We start from the raw sequence: 17,864 nt of genomic DNA, 5'->3' as shown, positions 1-17,864 counted from the left end.
AAAAATGATGTACTCCTAGCTCTTTAAAAGTTCACAGTCCAGTGAAGTATAAAGACAATAAACAGGCAAGTGCAGATCAGAGAGATACTAGCAGATAAGAACTCGTAGGACTAGTACCTCCCTCACATTTGACAGAGGGGAGTCAGGAGTTGTCCAGGCAAAGAATACAATTCTAAGTAAAACTGAAAATACAGGTTAAAGACTGAACAAGTTACATGAGACAGCAGACAGCTTAGAGAGTCTTTGGACTAAATTGTGCTTCCCTCCAAAACTCTTAAGTTCAGTCATAACCTCAAATGCAACCATAGATGGAGATAAGGGCCTTTGAGAGGGCAATATCAATGTATGACAAAAAAATATATATATATATTAGCTAACATTAAAAAATAAATAAATAAATAAAATAAAGTTAAATGAGGTCATAAAGGTGGAACACAGATATAATAGGAGTGGAATCCTTATAAGTATATGAAAAGACACCAGGGCATGTGCACAGAGAAAAGGCCATGTGACGACACAGAGAGAATGCTTGTTTGCAAGTCCAGGAAAAAGGCCTCACCAGAAACCTAACCTGCCGGCACTTTGACCTCAGACCTCCTGTCTCCCGATCAGTGAGAAAATAAATTTTCTGTGGTATTTTGTTATGACAATCTGAGCTGACTAAGACAACGAGATCAAAGACAGCCAGGATCAAGGACAGCCAGCAAATAAGACTAGGGCGTAGGATAGGGAAGAGACTCGCAGAATGAGGACTGGCTAGCTGCAACTCTGGTAAGATTGGCGGTTGTCAAATCAGGAAGATGGTAAGTTTGGACTGAAGCCTTCAATAGAAATCAGACCAAAACAAGTTTAGGGAAAGAGTATTAGTTAGTTGCCTGGTTATGGATTGCATCCTTGTGACCCTCCAAAATTCATATGCTGAAACTCTAATTCCCCGTGGCATATTAGGAGGTGGGGACTTCAGAAGGTAATTAGGTTTAGATGAGGTCATGAGAGTGAAACCCCAGGATAGGATTAGTGCCCTCTAAGAAGACAAAAAAGAGACTAGAACTTGATCTCCCAGTCCTATAAGAAGAAAACTAGAAGGCAGCTGTGTCCTAGGCAGGAAGCGGCCCTCACCCAACATTGAATCTGCTGGCATTTCCATCTTGGATTTCCAGCTTCCATAACTGTGAGAAAAAATGTGTTTTTGTTCTTTTTTTTAAGTGAGTTTTTTAAGGCCACCCAATGTGTGCTATTTTTGTTATCGCAGTATCCAAATGCTGTCATTATGACTGAGGCACAGCTATTTACAAGCATAATGTAAAAAAAAAATAAAAGTATGTTTACTCTAGACAATTAAGTTCTGTATAAATTGTGCCCAAATAGACAAGATGATCAATTCCAGTGATGTTTAACACCATATAATAAATGTAGATAAGTTTTCAATTATGAAGCAGGAAATATGCTCAATGAACTTCAATTTCTTCATCTACACTCAGTTCAGTTCATTTCAGTTGTGCAGTCATGTCCAACTTTTTGCGGCCCCATGGACTGCAACACACCAGGCCTCCTTGTCCATCACCAACGCTCAGAGTTTACCCACTCATGTCCATCACGTCGGTGATGCAATCCAACCATTTCATCCTCTGTCATCCCCTTCTCCTCCTGCCTTCAATCTTTCCCAGCATCAGGGTCTTTTCCAGTGAGTCGGTTCTTCCCATCAGGTAACCAAAGTATTGGAGTTTCAGCTTCAACATCAGACCTTCCAATGAACACCCAGGACTGATCTCCTTTAGGATGGACTGGTTGGATCTCCTTGCAGTTCAAGGGACCCTCAAGGGTCTTCTCCAACACCACAGTTCAAACGGATCAATTCCTCAGTGCTCAGCTTTCCTTATAGTCCAACTCTCACATCCATACATGACTACTGGAAAAACCATAGCTTTGACTAGACAGACCTCTACTTTTTAATATGCTAAGTTGGTTATAGCTTTTCTTCCAAGGAGCAAGCGTCTTTTAATTTCACAGCTGCACTCACCATCTGCAGTGATTTTGGAGCCCCAAAAAATCAAGTCTCTCACTGTTTCCATTGTTTCCCCATCTATTTGCCATGAAGTGATGGGACTAAATGCCATGATATTAGTTTTCTGAATGTTGAGTTTTAAGCCAACTTTTTCACTCTCCTCTTTCACTTTCATCAAGAGGCTTTTAGTTCCTCTTCACTTTCTGCCACAAGGATGGTGTCATCTGCATATCTGAGGTTATCGATATTTCTCTGGGCAATCTTGATTCCAGCTTGTGCTTCTTCCAGCCCAGCATTTCTCATGATGTACTCTGCATATAAGTTAAATAAGCAGGGTGACAATATGCAGCCTTGATGTACTCTTTTCCTGACTTGGAACCAATCTGTTGTTCTATGTCCAGTTTTAACTGTTGCTTCTTGACCTGCATACAGATTTCTTAGGAGATAGGTCAGGTGGTCTGGTATTCCCATCTCTTTCAGAATTTTCCACAGTTTGTTGTGATCCACACAGTCAAAGGCTTTAGAATATTCAATAAAGCAGAAGTAGATGATTTTCTGGAACTCTCTTGCTTTTTCAATGATCAGACAGATGTTGCCAATTAGATCTCTGGTTCCTCTTCTTCTTCTAAATCCAGCTTGAACATCTGGATGTTCACGGTTCACGTACTGTTGAAGCCTGGCTTGGAGAATTTTGAGCATTACTTTACTAGAGTGTGAGATGAGTGCAATTGTGCACTAGTTTGAACATTCTTTGGCATTGCCTTTCTTTGGGATTGGAATGAAAACTAACATTTTCCAGTCCCGTGGCCACTGCTGAGTTGTCCAGATGTGCTGGCATATTGAGTGCAGCACTTTCACAGCATCATCTTTCAGGATTTGAAATAGCTCAACTGGAATTCCATCACCTCCACTAGCTTTATTCATAGTGATGCTTCCTAAGGCCCACTTGACTTTGCATTCCAGGATCTCTGGCATCTACACTTGTTATCACAAAACTCCCATTCTTTATTATCTCTATAACAACTAAACAAATTAATATACCTATATACAATGAACAGTATTAATATGATTAAAATTTTGAAGAATTTGCATAAAGATGCAGAATAAACAACACTCAGACCAAAAAAAAATTAGAATCATCTGGATCAGCTCTCTCATTTTACAGACAAAACTGAGGTTGATGTAAAATAAAAGGTTCAGGGACTTCCTTAATGCTGTGAGGCCATACAGTAGTTAGAGCTTAAGAGGGCTCATGCTTCCCATATCCATGCTCTGCTTATGAACTCCATAAATGCACACACATTCCAACAATTCTTATCACTTTTACCACTAAATGCTAAGTGCTGCACTTTAGAGACTGAGTATTTCAGGAACTGTGTAATCTGACTCTGTTTCACAGATGGCAGAACTGAGACCCATATATTTAATTATAGCTTCTCTCATGGTTCAGATGGTAAAGAATCTGCCTGCAATTCAGCAGACCTGTGTTTGATCCCTGGGTCAGGAAGATACCCTGGAGAGGGGATGGCAACCCATGTCGGTATTCTTGCCTGGAGAATTTCATGGACTAGAGGAGCCTAGCAGGCTACAGTCCATGGGGTGGCAAACAGCTGGACACAACTGAGGGACTAACACTTCCACTTTTCATACTTAACTGATGGGACACAACATGAAAGAGCAGTCTCGTAAGTACAGAGCCAGACTGAGGTATATTGCCTTACAGCTTTGTCAGGTAATACAATGCCTGGCACACAAAATAGTGATGTAGTAAGGATTATGTGGATAGAATAAATAATCATAGGATGCATAATCTGCAGGAAAAAAAATAAGCTAACTATACAATTTGGTCTGTTTTGAATTATCACCATGTATCATTAAATTCTAAACAACTTCAATGGTAAAATATCATGAAAAGAATCTTACTTGTCAACCTCCTAAATAATACTGAAAATAGTATTTAGGTTTTTGCAGTGTGTCCATAAGCTTCAAATGTACACATATTTATTATCCTTTAATAGACATCACGTTCTACATAGGAGGAAGTTTAGAGTGTTCTGTTATCCAGCTCCAAAAGGAGTTTCTGATGCACCTGGAATCATTTTATGTATCAAGAACAATTGAGACTATACTCAGCTATTAAGATGGTAAAAGTGCATCTTGGTTAACAACTTGCCTATAAAGACAATGTGTATGTTCATTCCTGCTTTTATTGGCTTTCATTATACAATAAATATATTACTATACATAATATATACAAGAAGGGAAATTCAGCAAAAAGTTAAGCATATTGTGGGGATAGGGACATTTTATTATGAAATATTGAAAGAAATACTTGAAAGTTTTTATAAAAAATAGTATCTACTTTTTTTTTTCTTCAATGTATTTACCACAATGGCTCATCTGAGCTGAGCCTGGTGAAAGCAATGTCATGTCAAACAACTTGTCTTCTCTCTCCCACTCTCCCTATTCTATCAGAGGATAACCTGATAGAACATACACATAGCCCCCAATGCTTGCTGCATGTGTATGCATACACAAGACAGTTTCTCACACTACTTGAAAAAAATTCCAGTTTGAATTCAGGATCAATAACTTACTTTAAAACTTGTTTTAAAATTACCCCACTTACGGCTTCCCTGGTGGTTCAGTCGTAAAGAATCTGTCTGCCGATGCAGGAGACACAGGTTTAATCCCCAGTCCGACAAGATCCCACATGCTGTGGAGCAACAAAGCCCCTATACTACAAATACTGAGCCTGTGTTATAGAGCTCGGGAGTCACAACTACCGAAGACTGCACACCCCAGAGTCCGTGCTCCTCAACAAGAAAGGCCACCACAATGAGAAGCTCTTGCACCACAACTAAAGTGTAGACCCCACGTGCCACAACTAGAGAAAAGCCCATGCAGCAGTGAAGATCCAGCATGGCCAAAATAAATAAAATTATTTTAAAAACTACCCACTTATTAAAAACCCCTAATCTTGTGCCCAGCAGTCTTATAAAGTGAAAGTTGCTCAGTCATGTCCGGCTCTTTCCAATTCCATGGACTATATTCTCCAGGCGAGAATACCAGAATGGATAGCCCTTCACTTCTCCAGGGGATCTCCCAACCCAGGGATCGAACCCAGGTCTCCCACATTGCAGGTGGATTCTTTACCAGCTGAGCCACAAGGGAAGCCCAAGTATACTGGAGTGGGTAGCCTATTCCTTCTCCAGGGGATCTTCCAGACCCAGGAATCAAAACTGGAGTTATGTTATTACGGACTCACCCAATTCAACTATGTCAATGGAAACCCCAAGTCTATTCACAATGGATTATCCAGACAGGCTCTTCATAGGAGGAATTTTAGACTTTGTTAACTCCATAAATGCTCTAATGCTGCATATAAAATGTTATATATGTGCAAATCTTTTGGACAGAAGATCCACAGCTTTCACAAAACTCTAAGAGGCTGTCAATCTAGTGAGTTGAGAAGTGAAAACCACATAAGTAAGTATTTATTCCTATATTCAAAGAGTAAGGAAATTTCATTTATTAAATCTAGGGCACATGGGATTTGCAGTTTTTCTAGTCATCTGTTCAAAATAGTTCATAAGCAAGTTTCTAAAGAAAGAATTTCTTGAAGACAGCAGCAATAAATCAAATTTTCTTCAAATAAATATCTATCAATGTTTCACGGTGAGGAGCTATTTATTATGTAGAGTTAACTAGATAGACAGTCAGACAGATGTGAGTGCAAAAGATTGTGTGCTGAGTCCAGATGTATGTTAATCCCTTATAGGATACAAGAGAGAAGTGAAAAACCTTTGTTTCATTATGGCAAGAGCTGTCACTAAAACCCTGAGACACTAAGTGTGACTTCTGAGGTCTTTATGAGGACTCCATTCCACCCCAGGGTAGAATCTGTGCTCCAGAGGCAGCGCTGACTGAGAGTCAGTTCAAACTCTTTGAATTAAAGATACATTGTTTTATAATTAATAGAAATTAGAACTATTCTTCCTCTTGTTTGAATAAAAATGCTACTGCTATTTACTTAGTACCTGGACAACTTCATTTGGTTTCTCTGAATGACTGGAAGTCAAAATAAAAGAAGGAAGAAAGCAAAGAAGGAAAGAAGATTAGTACATGTTTTTTTTTAATTATTAAAAGAAACAAAATTAAATACCCTATATAATACAATCATCCTTACTGTTCTATATTTAATCAGCATAAGGCAATTTACCAATAACTAGGTTCATATCAAGTAGAGAAATTTTGGTGTCCTAAATGCCAAAATCGCTTATATTATTACAAATCCTAAATCCACAACTTAAAGACTTTAAAATTCAATAGAGTAAGGAGTTATAGCATCCTACATGTCATATTTTGGTTGAAACAAGGAGAAGAAGGCAAAAGCAAATGAAACATCATCCCTTACCATGTTCTTTTAGAACAACATCTAAAAGATTATGTTCTAGTGAGCAAAAAAGACAGGCAATAGACAAGTTTATGTTTTTCCTCTTTTGAAAATGAAAAATAGAAGCAAATAATACAATATTCAATTTATCACTCAGATTTAACAGAGGCTAACTTTTTACATATGCAATTTATTTTTAAGAAATAAGATGTTAAGATATTTTTCAGGATTCCCTTCTCTCTACTTCCAATAGGCCCTACTTCCTTCAACTCAATCCCTTCCCATCAAGTCACAATTCTGAACTTGTGCACATTCTTCCATGAATGCACTTATATCAATACCAATATACGGTAGTGCTTTGTGCAGATATACAATGAAGAGCATAGCTTCATTTATTTTCTAGAGAAAGTATTCTAGCCTTCTGTTTCATTATCATTTATCTATTATCAAAATGTCAGTATTTGTTAAAATTTTCTATCTTAGAAAATGAGTTCTTCCTTGTCTGAATGATTGTTATGGACAAAAGTTAATCCACATAAAATATAGAAAAAAATTAAACAGTGAGCAAAAAGATTTATTAGAATATAACCTTTATGCATCAAACTAAATTTATAAAATTTCAGATTGTGATTATTACATTTAATATTTTAGAGTAATTATATTTCAAGTGTTTCCCAGGGTGTTTTTCTAAAAAATGTTTTGATAAGATAAATCTACACTTATCTCTTTGCATTTGACTTACTCTGTCCTCATTTTGTTTTCATTATTGACTCTATCAAATTTTCAGTAAGTCTTCCTTAACCTACTGATACTCAAATCATTCTCTGTGGAAACTCAATTAAATACTCATATAGATTTTCTCTTTTTCAATTGTAAACTGCCCCATGTCTGCTATAATTTTATCAGTAGCTTTGTTTGTAATTTACACTTAATACCACTTTCATTAACTTTCTAAAAATTTTCAATTTGCAATTAGTTCCCACTGTCTTTTGTGTTCTACATAAAGTATTAATCATACTGGATTATGAAGAAATAAATCAACAAAGACTATTACAGAATATATGACTGAAATTAGATTTACTTTATAATCATCAAACTCATCATTAAATAAGTTCAAAAATGCTATGTTCCCAAATACTAAGATAGCCTAATGCTCCCCTCAAGCCTGACAAATTTCTTCCTGACCATTGGTCCCCTGACCTCCCTTTTCTTAGAACATTTACTCTAGAAATGCTCTGCTACACCTGTAATGGATAGATCTCCTTCAAAAGTCTCTTTGCAGTTTCAAGACTGGGAAAAGTCTTTTGCAAGTACCTGGAAATGATCTCTTTAAAATATAATCATCCAGGAAGCTCTAACAGTCTTTGGGTGATGGTAGGTGCCTAACTTCAAGGAACCCCTTGCTCCAAACTGTAAAACTCTTGCTATCATGAAGATACTAGAAAACACAGCTTACCTTAGGAAAAGAAAGAAAGTTAAGTCATGTCCAACTCTGCAACCCCATGGACTATAGCCTGCCAGGCTCCTCAGTCCATGGAATTCTCCAGGCAAGGATACTGGAGTGGATTGCCATTTCCTTCTCCAGGGGATCTTTCCAACCCAGGGATCGAACCCAGGTCTCCCACACTGCAAGCAGACTCTTTACCATCTGCGCCACCAGGGAAGCCCAGAAGCTTACCTGAGGACAAGGTCAATTAGCAAACTGAAATGACCTGTGTTCTTCACATCCCATTCCAGCTCTTAAAAAAGTCTCCAACCCTCAGTACACTTATGCCCCTTATATGTATACCTATGGCTGATTCATGTTGATGTATAAGAAACCAACACAATATTGTAAAGAAATTGTCCTCCAATTAAAAATAAAATAAAATTAAAAAATCTCCAGTCTTCAATTGAGTTAAGCTCAAACTCTTTTCCCTACTGTAACAGTTTTACAAAGCTTTCCCTGCCTGTTTTACTCATGTGATCCAATTTCTCTCTGCCAATGCTTTTTCTATTTTATTCCCTTGATTGCCAGGACTCATATATATATAATGAATACTCAGTCATCCATAAATTCCTCTGTTTCAGTATTAGACAATTTGGGAGGGTTCCATCGTTTTTACAAAGCCGTTAAGAAATTTTGGAAAGAACAAAGCTTCATTATTAACATATTTGCTGCTTCACTTTAATAGATATGGTGCATTTTTATCACTCAAACCGCAATATTTGATTTTTAAGAGCAAGGGCCCTGCTTTACTTTTTTCTCCATCATGCTTAACACAATACTGACTGCATAAAATGTTTCTAAAAAATGTGGTCCTGTTATGTGATAATGACTATTTGATTCCTAAATTTCTATCCCTGAAAAATAGTTGAAATGTAATCACCAATTATATTAAGTTCAAGGTATTGTGTTTCAGACAACACAGGTGCATAAGAAGTGGGGGAAAAAAAAAAAACCTACATACCCAATTGTAGAGAATTGGTTTAATAAATTATAACAACACATATTTAGTGGGATAATCTGCAATATATATGTCAATATATTTGATTGGAGAAATGGTTAATTACAGACTTGGGGTAGGAAATACACAAGGTGAGACTGTGTTATCTTATTACTACTGAAAAAGGAAGTCACCAATGAATTTGCATCTAGTCCAAACAGCATACAACCCAGCTGAAGGGGCCAAAGATGGAACACTTGAGTAGCCAAATAAAAATTACTTAATTAATGCAAATAATCCAACACACTAGGACTAAAACAAACTTTTTAGTTCACAGAGATTTTTCTAAAGAGACAAGGAAAGACAGAAATCCAAAAATCCAACTAATTTTATACAGAGTAAATAGCACCAACACCTTATTCTTAAAATTGACATGCAAAAGAAAATCATTAAGCATTTATCCTAACTTTCTTGCATAAATTATTCAGTGACCAAATAAACTTAGTTTATAAATGAAAATAATTATTTACAGACAAATCCCAATCAATACATATGCAATGATGAAATTTTTAAAATTATAATTTTTTAACCACTAATGAGATAATTGATTCAGGCAATGTTTATCGACAGATTATGCTAGTACATTATACCAACAGATCAAATGTTAGTTGGGATCAAGATACCACCAATTGAACCCAATGATGATTCTCAACCTCTCTGTTATAACAAGCAGATATCGCACACTGGATGACTACACACAATATGAGTTTAAGACACCACCACCAAAGTATTTTGCCACAAAGAAATGTCTAACCTAAATGCAGTTAAGACTGTAGCTGAATTATATTACAATAAATACAAAGGACCATTTTCTTTACTGAATCAATGGCATTAAAAAAAACTGACAGCAGAAATTGTTCTAAGTATATTTGAGAGACATAACAGTAAAATATTATATATGGTCCTTTTAAAGATTAATCCAAAATTTAAAAGATAATTTGATAGGTGTGATAGTTGTACTGTGCTTATATGAGAAAATGACCCTATATTTTAGAAGTATATACTTTATATATAATACAGATACTAAAGTATATATTAAGATTATACAACGTCTACATTGGCTTCAAAAATATCTCAGCAACAACTGAAAAAGTGAGGGATTCATACCATGACCTCTAAAAGGTAAATTCCTCAGCATCATATGTTGATAAACAATAAACTGAGATTTAAATCCATATCTGTCTGGTTTTGAATCAAACTGTTCTTTGAAATGCTATGCTGGCACTACTCTTTTTACCCAAGGCATAGCACAAACAGGCTTATGTACACACAGAACACAGAGTCCAAGTAAGAAAAAAAGAGTTAAAGTCACTTGTTCCGCTTCCATTTAAACTACATTTGCAGTACAGGTCTCAACAAGCCTTTTAAAAATTGCCACCAATTGAGAAACATTATTTAAAGGAGATTGCCAAATTGGCTCCTTTTTATTCTACAGCAATTATATTCATGGGATGATACATAGTTCCTCCAATCCTGCTTTATCTCTGTAGCTGCGTTCTACACAGTTATAGATACTTAGAGAAATGGACAGCAAAAACCCTCGGCTCCCCACAAGGCATCACACCTGGCTCTCCAAAAGTCCTTTGGAACACAGAGCATCTAGGTCATATTTCATTTGTCATCATGTTGCTCAAAAGAAAAAAATGGCGCCCAGTCCATTTTACATAATCATAAGAGAAAGGATGGATACTGCATGAAAAAGAAATGCTAATTATAAAAAGAAAGCAGGTTGTTTCTATTAATTTCAATGAAGCTGACCACTCTGCCTCACAAAAGCAGCTCCTACACCAGATTTCCATGACACAGTCCTTCCACATATCAGTATCCTTTAAAAACTGAGTCTATCAAAATAAAGGCAAGCACCAAGCTCTATCCATGAAAAACTAAAATTTAATAAGCAAATGAAAAAATGAATACAAGTTATGTATTCTGAAGATCTATTACAGAATTTCTATGATGTGTTCTTGGTCTTTTAAAATATAGTAAGTTCACACCACTTGAAATCCAAATTTTCAATGAGCCTGGTATCTTTCACACTGATTGTACCACAAAAAGTGACATTTCGTTAGCAAAGAGCACATTTAGCACACACAACAAATTTCTAACCTATTAGTCTCTAAGCTCTAATTTTTATTTTTTGGCATTGATAGGTAGAATAGGAAAAAGGAGTCCAGAATGGCAGTGGCTAAAAGACAAAGAGGGGAAAAGCCCGCAAAAATAGAACTAAGGGAGGTTCAAGTAGGACCTCAGGTAAAACAAACAGCCTCCTGGCTAGCCCAGTTTACATAGGGCAGGCTCATGGGGAAGAGAAAAAAAACATAAAGAGAGGAGCCAAAATTGAGCTGGGGGCCTCTCTTCTCTTCGTGTCTTTTGGGTTGGCATGCCCTCACGCCTAGAGGATGTTTTTTCCTTTACTTTCTAAATAAAACTAAGCTGTAATACAGAGTCATAACATTGGTCCCTCCGAGGGCTGTCATACTAGTCCTTCTGAGGGCTGTAACGCTGGTCTGTCTGTGGCTTCCAATTTTGGTTGCAATGAGACAGAACTGAGAAAATTACAAACTCCTGCGACAGCATCACAACATATCCTGAATCCATTCAACTCCTTTGCAACCGTCCTATCATAATTCCAGTCTCACCATTTTTCACTAGAGTTGTCCAAGTAAATCCCTAATCTATCTACCTGCTTCCAGTCTTACTCTCCCTCAAATCACCTTCCAAAGTAAGATAAGAGTGGTTTTCCAAAAAGCAAAACTGTTCATAAACTTCTCATTAACCACCAGATATGATGCAAGTGATTTATCATGACATCTATGGTCCTTTACGATTTTAGCTTTGCCAACTTTTCAACTTCACATTCTACTCCTCAGCCTGTACTCTGCACTAAAATTATCCAAAATCCCTTCTATTTTCCTGAAAAAACTAGGTAGTCTAAAACCTCATAAACTGACTCCTTTCTGCTCACTTTTGCAGCTTCTCCCTACCCACAGACATAAACACTGATCTGTTTCCACTGAGCAGTGCCCAGTGGGACTCTCTCCAGATACTATTAAATACATTCTGTTTGTTCCCCCAGTTCATCTGTTAATAAATCCTCTTTGATTCTCATCCTCCTTTTGCTTCTCTACCCTCTTTCTCCAAACCAGAACCTGCCTTGCTCCCCAGTTCTGTCCAAGTTACAGCATCATTTAGGTAAAAGAGAGAGCAAGATTCCCCAAAGAAAACTTTTATTGACAGTTTCAAGAACTCCCACCCCTTTCCACCATCGTCATAAGCTACAGAAACTCAAAGTTTCAAATTAGGTATCATCTTCTTTGAGAAGTCTTCCTTAATATTGCCCATGGAGCAAAACCTCGATTCTCTCTGCTTCCAAAGCATGGCTTTTATACTTTTATAATTTAGGTATGTGTTTTCTTGTCTGTTTTTGCTAGACTGCAAACACCAAGGGCAAAAGCTCTCTTTTATGTTTGATGCCCAGGCAGGGAGTGAAATAAAAGTGGTGCTTTCCAAGTATTTCTGGGATTAACTTGAAAAAAAATTACGATCACCTTTTACTCACCTTTCTCCTTCTTATTCTCTCCACCTCAAATCCGGTGCTACGAGTGACTTTGGTTCCAACGTGAAGAACTATATTTAAATGAAAAATGAAAAAATATATATTCAAGAAACCTCTCTGGACTTTGAGAGGAAGTCAAAGATGGGTCAATATTTGTCTTATAAATGACATTAAAGATATTACTTCAGTAAGTTCTATCATTATAAAAATACATTACTATATACAAAGTTTCCCATTCTGACTCATATGACAGAAGCTCTCTAAAACATGGGTATTAACAATATGCAAATATACAAAGCATTACCTGTAATGACACACAGCTAACTAGCCTTGGGTGATGAAGCCTTAGAGTATTTTCACAAAGGATGGTGGTTGTTGTTGCATGCACAAACCTTAGCTCCTTAAAATATATATACTGGTAATGTGAGAAACTAATATTTACACAGTTGTCAGTTTTTAAATTGCTAGACTCCAGCTGAAGAATGTTTTTCATCTGTGGCCTCTGTATATTAGAGCCCGATTCTTTACCAAAAGGAAAACAGTTAGGAAAGAAACACATTATAGCAGCACATACTATGGAAACTGAAAGTGTTAAAGGCCTATTAATAATATCTTTACCACTTTGTTTCTAGTCAGTCTATATTCCAAGCAGAGCAACGTAAAACTTATTAACATGCTGTCAAAAAAGGGTTTAACTTTGAATTCAAACACTGGTTTGAAATTTTGTACAATTAAAAAGACTTTTAAATTTCCAAAAGCCAAGCTAATAGGCTAAAATGTTCAAATTTCCTTAGGTTAAATGACCTCTCCTTTTTATTCACTGATGTGCTTTTCCCATTCTAAGCAAAACTGTTATCTACTTCTTGAACTCTTGGGAAATGGGAGCTGTATACACTCAAATTGACAATAATGGGTTTTGATCTCCTGACGAAACAGGCCAACTGAAAATGTGCTCTGGAAGCAAAATGCTCCCACATGTGAGGATCACCTATACTGGGGTTAGAGAGGTAGACTGGACCCAGACAAATGGAAGCATTTCTTTTCACTATATATTCCCAATTTTCTTCCGCTCTGATAAACCTGCTCATGCTATTATTTCTACTAGTTCCACTTCTGTGATTTCTGGGTTCTTAAGTCTCATCAGTTCTACAAAAAGCATCACAAATGACACATTAATGGGTATGCCACTTCAACACCCTAGAGTACAAACGCTTCACACCTTTCACAGGATTTGTATCTAAATTTAGCAAATATGATCAAAGTGCTCATAGTGAAAATTATACTTAAAGTACCTCAGGAGAGCTCTGCTTTCAGATTATCTTTCAAAAATCTTCTCTCACTCAGAAAGACTGCTACTCTTGAGCTGAACAAGAGTAAAGGGGTTCCTAGAACCCTGTCCCAATATATGAGTCACTAGTCACATGAGATTACTCAGCATTCAAAATGAGGCAAGTGCCACAGGCTGAAATGAAAATGTTCTTGAATATGTTTGACTCAATAAATTATTAAAATTAATTGTACCACCTCCAGTATCTGACCCAGGATATAAGGAGCCTAGAAATCACCAATCAGTGCCAATAACAGGTAAAAATCTGAAATACTAAAATATCAATAATTCTTCTTAGACTTGTCAGAGATGTGAGGTCACAGAACAAACCACTAGCCCCCAGTTTGGAGATAAAAACAACAAATACAAAGAATCCTAACCTACTTGAAGGGAAACCCCTGAGCAGTAACCTTTGCAGGAATCAGCACCAGGTAGGAAAATGCTGGATGATCAGCATGGATAAGACAGTTAAAAGCTTCAGGAGGACCAGTCATGGGGAGATGCCCACAGTTTTGTGAGTTTGACCTTCAGGACTCGACCAAGTTCTCACAGTGAATGTCTGAGAAAAATTCAACAAAATTTGCAAGGTATACTAAAAGGTGAAAACACAATTTGAAGAGACTGAAAAAGCATGTGAATCAGAGTCAAGTAAGGTAGGAATGCTGGAATTAACAAACCAGAAATGTTAAAGATGTATTATCAATGCATTCAGCATTTTAGTGGGAAAACTAGTTAATATTCTAGATATATGATGTAACCAGAGAGATGAGAATTCTAAGAATCAGAAATGTTGGAGATCAAAAACACAGTAGCCATGAAGGATACTTTTGAGGTGCTCAGTAATAGGTTGGACATGACTAAGGAGAGCATCTCTGAACTTCTGGATATAACAATAGAAACTTCCAAAACTGTAAAGCACATTAATCACAGTTTTTTTTTTTTTAATATACATTCCTGATTTAGAATAGCTATTATCAAAAAGCACAAGAGATAAAAAATGATGGAAAGGATGTGGAGAAAAGGGAGTCCTTGTGTACTATTAGTGAGAATGTAAACTGGTATAGCCAGTATGGAACACATTAAAGAGGTTTCCAAACAAATTAAAAACAGAATTACTATATGGGTCCAGCAATCCTATTTCTGGATCAAAAGGAAATGAAACCACTATCTCAAAGAGAGAGCAAACTCCCAAACACCTCCATGTTTGTCGCAGTTTTATTCAAAATAGTCAAAACATGGCTATCAAGTTAGAAATGGATAGAATGATACATATACACCAAATATTATTCAGGTATAAAAAAGGAAATTCTGCCATTTGCAATAACATGAATGGAACTTTAGGACATTATTCTAGGTGAAAGAAGTCAGACAAAAATAAGTACTGTATAATATCATTTATATGTGGAATCCAAAACTGTCAAGTCCATAGAAACAAGGAGTAGTTTGATGGTTACCAGAGGCTAGAAGATAGGGGAAATGTGGAGATTTTGGTCAAAAGGTACAAATTTCCAATTATAAGATGAATAAGTTCTGAGAGATCTAACACACAGCATGGTGACTACAGTTAAAAAATATTTTATTATATATTTGAAAGTTGCCAAGAAAGTAGATCTTAAATTTTCTCCCCCAACACAAGCAAAAGATAATTATGGGAGGTGAGGAAGGTTAATTAGCCTCATTTTGGTAACTATTTCACAATATATGCTTGTATCAAACCATCACATTGTAAACCTCAAACTTATAAGATAGTATATGTTGACTATATCTCAAAGCTGGGGAAGATGTTATATTTAATATCTAAAAATTAAAATGTATGTTCAAGATTTAGTATACTGACAACAGAAATCCCAGCAAGAATGTGGAGGAATAAACCTCTCATTACTGTTAGTGGGAATGCAAAATTGTACAATCTCTTTGGAAGACAGAGTGTCAACATCTCTTATTAAAACTGGATTATCTTACAACAAAACAATAATTTTTGTGCAATTCATTGGAGGAAAGAAATTTTGTCACTCTGTTCTAGATGTCTAGAAGTAACCTGCTTGAAAGCAGAACAGTTCTAGGTGTAAATATATATCCATATGATATGTTAGTAGGTTGATTCCCTGGTAGCTCAGACAGTAAAGAATCTGCCTGCAGTGCAGGAGACCTGGGTTCAATCCCTGGGTCGAGAAGATGCCCTGGAGAAAGGCATGGCAACCCACTCCAGTATTCTTGCCTGGAGAATCCCATGGACAGAGGAGCCGGTGGGCTACAGCCATGGGGTCACAAAGAGTCAGACATGACTGAATGACCAACACTTAACTTTCACTTCAGTGGGTTGATAAATACTCATTAAAATAATATTTGCTTATTTTAAATTTCACTGTATAAGTTGATTGTAATTCACTGCATCTGATAATGGTGGAGTAACTTGAAGTAAACACACTTATCAAAAACAAGTGGAAAACAGCAACCAAAGGAACTACGATTTGAGCAGGTTAGAATTCTGGAAAGAACAAAAGCTCACTGAAGCGAGCTTGGCATAGAAGTGAACTATACTTTTTTATATCCCTCAGGCATGTGCTGATTCCTAAGTTGCATATAGCAGAGAGGCTATAAAACCAAGAAGGAAGCAACAACTAAAAGGATTATAATATGAGGTCAGCTTTCAGCAGCCTCATGGAGTTGGAGAACCAAAAGTTAAGAACTCAGGGCTACTAATCAACCAGAAATTCTGAGCCAATTTATTTCAGAAAAAAAGAAAGTATACTAAGATAAACAGAAAGCATTGTGTTGCTAAGGCATTCACTTATTTATAAGCAGCTCTGTGGTCAAGAGATTAAGAAGGCAAGGAGAATGCTGGCTAAGAACAACACTTTGGGAAGTTTCATGGAGCGGGGTTAACACAAATTACCAATTAGAGTTGGCCAAGAGAGAGTGACTTTGGCATACACCTTAAATTTCAACATAAGACTCTGGAAGTGCTACAGCTTATGAATAAGGGAAGATCTGAACACGGACTTACCCCAACAAAAGACTTGATCCTAATTGCACAAATTCAATCTCAAACTGAATTATAGTAATTTACTCCTACTCTATCTACATGTCAGGCTTTCCTGGTGGCTCAGTGGTAAAGAATCTGCCTACAGTGCAGGAGACCCAGGTTAGATCCCTGGGTCAGGAAAATCCCCTGGAGAAGGGAATGGCAACCCACTCCAGTATTCCTGCCTGGAGAATCCCATGGACAGAGGAGCCTGGTGGGCTACAGTCCATGGAGTCACAAAGAGTCAGCCAGAACTGAGCACTAACACACACAACCTACATGTCAGAAAGCAACTGGAATTCCTTTCTGGTAAGGAATAATGCTGTCCAGTGTTTCTAACAATCTGTGCAAACTTTCATAAGCAATGTTTAATATTCAATCAAAGATTGTGCTGTACTTAGTCGTTCAGTCATGTCTGACTCTTTGTGACCCCATGGAATGTAGCTCGCCAGGCTCCTCTGTCCATGGGGATTCTACAGGCAAGAATACTGGAGTGGGTTGCCATGCCTTCATCCAGGGGATCTTCCCAACCCAGGGATCAAACCCAGGTCTCCTGCATTGCAGGCAGATTCTTTACCATCTGAGCCACCAGGGAAGCCCAATAAAAGATTACCGATTATATAAAATAAAGAATCAAATGAATGAAAACACCGAGGGGAAAAAATTCCAAAGATTCCAAAGGTGATCTAGGTGTTAAACCTCTTACACATGAATTTTAAAATAAGAGTGATTAATATATTTTAAAAGATTAGAAGGCTGAAATTTAATACACAAACTATGTCTGCTTTAAATAAGAACTACATGGAATTTTTTTAAAATAAAATATTATACTTAAATATATTGAAAAAATTGCTAATAGGAGATTAAGTACAACAGAAGAGAGGTGACAGAGTAGACAGATAAATAATAAATATTCAGACGGATGCATGGAGAGTGTTGAAGGACAGAAAATATATGATATAGCTAATATGGGCTAATCAAAATGACCAGTTGACTAATAAGAAAGAAGTTGGGGGTGGGTGAAGAAAAAAGAAATAGAGGTATAGGTACAAAAAAGTTTTAAGTAATA

The sequence above is a fragment of the Cervus canadensis genome, chromosome 4 (genome assembly GCF_019320065.1).
Source record: "Cervus canadensis isolate Bull #8, Minnesota chromosome 4, ASM1932006v1, whole genome shotgun sequence".
In the NCBI taxonomy this organism is placed as follows: domain Eukaryota; kingdom Metazoa; phylum Chordata; class Mammalia; order Artiodactyla; family Cervidae; genus Cervus; species Cervus canadensis.
Note: the sequence above shows the minus strand (reverse complement) of the source record.